We start from the raw sequence: 4,951 nt of genomic DNA on the forward strand, positions 1-4,951 counted from the left end.
CCATCCCCATGGAAAAGAAAGACAAAAAAGTAAAATGGCTGTCTGGGGAGGCCTTACAAATAGCTGTGAAAAGAAGAGAAGTGAAAAGTTCCAAAGAATAGCAAGAGATAAGAAAGCCTTCTTCAGTGATCAATGCAAAGAAATAGAGGAAAAGAACAGAATGGGAAAGACTAGAGATCTCTTCAAGAAAATTAGAGATACCAAGGGAACATTTCATGCAAAGATGGGCTCGACAAAGGACAGAGATGGTATGGACCTAACAGAAGCCGAAGATATTAAGAAGAGATGGCAAGAATACACAAAAGAACTATAAAAAAAAAGATCTTCATGACCCGGATACTCACAATGGTGTGATCACTCATCTAGAGCCAGACATCCTGGAATGTGAAGTCAAGTGGGCCTTAGAAAGCATCACTATGAACAAAGCTACTTGAGTGAGTGAGTGAGTGAAGTCGCTCAGTTGTGTCCAACTCTTTGTAACCGCATGGACTGTAGCCTACCAGGCTTCTCCGCCCATGGGATTCTCCAGGCAAGAATATTGGAGTGGGTTGCCATTTCCTTATCCAGAGGACCTTCCCGACCCAGGGATTGAACCTAGGTCTCCTGCATTGAGGTGATGGAATTCCAGTTGAGCTATTTCAAGTCCTGAAAGATGATGCTGTGAAAGTGCTGCACTCAATATGCCAGCAAATTTGGAAAACTCAGCAGTGGCCACAGGACTGGAAAAGGTCAGTTTTCATTCCAATCCCAAAGAAAGGCAATGCCAAAGAATGCTCAAACTACCACACAATAGCACACATCTCACATGCTAGTAAAGTAATGCTCAAAATTCTCCAAGCCAGGCTTCAGCAATACATGAACCAAGAACTTCCTGATTGTCAAGTTGGTTTTAGAAAAGGCAGAGGAACCAGAGATCAAATTGCCAACATCTGCTGGATCATGGAAAAGCAAGAGAGTTCCAGAAAACATCTATTTCTGCTTTATTGACTATGCCAAAGCCTTTGACTGTGTGGATCACAATAAACTGTGGAAAATTCTGAAAGAGATGGGAATACCAGGCCACCTGACCTGCCTCTTGAGAAATCTATATGTAGGTCAGGAACAGTTAGAACTGGGTATGGAATAACAGACTGGTTCCAAATAGGAAAAGGAGTACATCAAGGCTGTATATTGTTACCCTGCTTATTTAACTTCTATGCAGAGTACATCATGAGAAACGCTGGACTGGAAGAAACACGAGCCAGAATCAAGATTGCCGGGAGAAATATCAATGACCTCAGATATGCAGATGACACCACCCTTATGGCAGAAAGTGAAGAGGAACTAAAAAGTCTCTTGATGAAAGTGAAAGAGGAGAGTGGAAAAGTTGGCTTAAAGCTCAACATTCAGAAAACGAAGATCATGGCATCTGGTCCCATCACTTCATGGCAAATAGATGGGGAAACAGGGGAAACAGTGTCAGACTTTATTTTGGGGGCTCCAAAATCACTGCAGATGGTGACTGCAGCCATGAAATTAAAAGACACTTACTCCTTGGAAGAAAAGGTACGACCAACCTAGACAGCATATTCAAAATCAGAGACATTACTTTGCTGATTAAGGTCCATCTAGTCAAGGCTATGGTTTTTCCAGTGGTCATGTATGGAAGTGAGAGTTGGACTCTGAAGAAGGCTGAGCGCCAAAGAATGGATGCTTTTGAACTGTGGTGCTGGAGAAGACTCTTGAGAGTCCATTGGACTGCAAGGAGATACAACCAGTCCATTCTGAAGGAGATCAACCCTGGGATTTCTTTGGAAGGACTGATGCTAAAGCTGAAACTCCAGTACTTTGGCCACCTCAGGCGAAGAGCTGATTCATTGGAAAAGACTTTGATGCTGGGAGGCATTGGGGGCAGGAGGAGAAGGGGACGACAGAGGATGAGATGGCTCAGTCCTGTCTGACTCTCTGCAACCACATGAATTGCAGCACGCCAGGCCTCCCTATCCATCACCAACTCCCAGAGTTCAGTGAAACTCACATCCATCGAGTCCATGATGCCATCCAGCCATCTCATCCTCGGTCGTCCCCTTCTCCTCTTGCCCCCAATCCCTCCCAGCATCAGACTCTTTCCCAATGAGTCAACTCTTCACATGAGGTGGCCAAAGTACTGGAGTTTCAGCTTTAGCATCATTTCTTCCAAAGAAATCCCTGGGCTGATATCCTTTAGAATGGACTGGTTGGATCTCCTTGCAGTCCCAGGGACACTTAAGAGTCTCTTCGAACACTACAGTTCAAAAGCATTAACTCTTCATAACTCAGCTTTCTTCACAGTCCAAATCTCACATCCATACATGAACACTGGAAAAACCATAGCCTTGAATAGATGGACCTTAGTCAGCAAAGTAATGTATCAGCTTTTGAATATGCTATCTAGGTTGGTCATAACTCTGCTTCCAAGGAGTAAGCATTTTTTAATTTCATGGCTGCAGTCACCATCTGCAGTGATTTTGGAGCCCCCAAAATAAAGTCTGACACTGTTTCCCCTGTTTCCCCATCTATTTGCCATGAAGTGATGGGACCAGATGCCATGATCTTCGTTTTCTGAATGTTGAGCTTTAAGCCAACTTTTCCACTCTCCTCTTTCACTTTCATCAAGAGACTTTTTAGTTCCTCTTCACTTTCTGCCATAAGGGTGGTGTCATCTGCATATCTGAGGTCATTGATATTTCTCCCGGCAATCTTGATTCCAGCCTGTGCTTCTTCCAGCCCAGCATTTCTCATTATGTATTCTGCATAGAAGTTAAATAAGCAGGGTAACAATATACAGCCTTGATGTACTCCTTTTCCTATTTGGAACCAGTCTGTTATTCCATACCCAGTTCTAACTGTTCCTGACCTGCATATAGATTTCTCAAGAGGCAGGTCAGGTGGCCTGGTATTCCCATCTCTTTCAGAATTTTCCACAGTTTATTGTGATCCACACAGTCAAAGGCTTTGGCATAGTCAATAAAGCAGAAATAGATGTTTTTCTAGAACTCTCTTGCTTTTTCCATGATCCAGCAGATGTTGGCAATTTGATCTCTGGTTCCTCTGCCTTTTCTAAAACCAACTTGACAAGGTTTAAGGTGAGATGAGTGCAATTGTGTGGTAGTTTGAGCATTCTTTGGCATTGCCTTTCTTTGGGATTGGAATGAAAACTGACATTTTCCAGTCCTGTGGCCACTGCTGAGTTTTCCAAATTTGCTGGCATATTGAGTGCAGCACTTTCACAGCATCATCTTTCAGGATTTGAAATAACTCAACTGGAATTTCATCACTTCCACTAGCTTTGTTTGTAGTGATGCTTTCTAAGGCCCACTTGACTTCACATTCCAGGATGTCTGCTCTAGGTGAGTGATCACACCATTGTGATTATCTTGGTCTTTAAGATCTTTTTTGTACAGTTCTTCTGTATATTCTTGCCACCTCTTCTTAATATCTTCTGCTTCTGTTAGTCCATACCATCTCTGTCCTTTATCTAGCCCATCTTTGCATGAAATGTTCCCTTGGTATCTCTAATTTTCTTGAAGAGATCTCTAGTCTTTCCTATTCTGTTCTTTTCCTTTATTTCTTTGCATTGATCGCTGAGGAAGGCTTTCTTATCTCTCCTTGCTATTCTTTGGAACTCTGCATTCAGATGCTTATATCTTTCCTTTTCTCCTTGGCTTTTTGCTTCTCTTCTTTTCACAGCTATTTGTAAGGCCTCCCCAACAGCCATTTTGCTTTTTTGCCTTTCTTTTCCATGGGGATGTTCTTGATCCCTGTCTCCTGTACAATGTCACAAACCTCATTCCATAGTTCATTAGGCACTCTCTCTATCAGATCTAGTCTCTTAAATCTATTTCTTACTTCCACTGTATAATCATAAGGGATTTGATTTAGGTCATACCTAAATGGTCTAGCGATTTTCTCTACTTTCTTCAATTTAAGTCTGAATTTCGTAATAAGGAGTTCATGATCAAGGCCACAGTTAGCTCCCAGTCTTGTTTTTGCTGACTGTATAGAACTTCTCCATCTTTGGCTGCAAAGAATATAATCAATCTGATTTCGATGTTGACCATCTGGTGATGTCCATGTGTAGAGTCTTCTCTTGTGTTGTTGGAAGAGGGTGTTTGTTATGACCAGTGCATTTTCTTGGCAAAACTCTATTAGTCTTTGCCCTGCTTTATTCTGCATTCCAAGGCCAAATTTGCCTGTTACTCCAGGTGTTTCTTGACTTCCTACTTTTGCATTCCAGTCCCCTATAATGAAAAGGACATCTTTTTCAGGTGTTAGTTCTAAACGGTCTTGTAGGTCTTCATAGAACCATTCAACTTCAGCTTCTTCAGCATTACTGGTTGGGGCATAGACTTGGATTATGGTGATATTGAATGGTTTGCCTTGGAAACGAACAGAGATCATTCCTTCGTTTTTGAGATTGTATCCAAGTACTGCATTTCGGACTCTTTTGTTGACCATGATGGCTACTCCATTTCTTCTAAGGGATTTCTGCCCGCAGTAGTAGATGTAATGGTCATCTGAGTTAAATTTACCCATTCCAGTCCATTTTAGTTCGCTGATTCTTAGAATGTCGACGTTCACTCTTGCCATCTCCTGTTGGACTACTTCCAGTTTGCCTTGATTCATGGACTTAACATTCCAGGTTCCTATGCAATAATGCTCTTACAGCATCAAACCTTGCTTCTATCACCAGTCACATCCACAGCTGGGTATTGTTTTTGCTTTGGCTCCATCCCTTCATCCTTTCTGGAGTTATTTCCCCACTGATCTCCAGTAGCATATTGGGCACCTACTGACCTGGGGAGTTCCTCTTTCAGTATCCTATCATTTTGCCTTTTCATACTGTTCATGTGGTTCTCAAGGCAAGAATACTGAAGTGGTTTGCCATTCCCTTCTCCAGTGGGCTGCATTCTGTCAGACCTCTCCACCATGA

This window comes from Ovis aries, chromosome 18, assembly GCF_016772045.2.
Source record: "Ovis aries strain OAR_USU_Benz2616 breed Rambouillet chromosome 18, ARS-UI_Ramb_v3.0, whole genome shotgun sequence".
NCBI classification, from domain to species: Eukaryota; Metazoa; Chordata; class Mammalia; order Artiodactyla; family Bovidae; genus Ovis; species Ovis aries.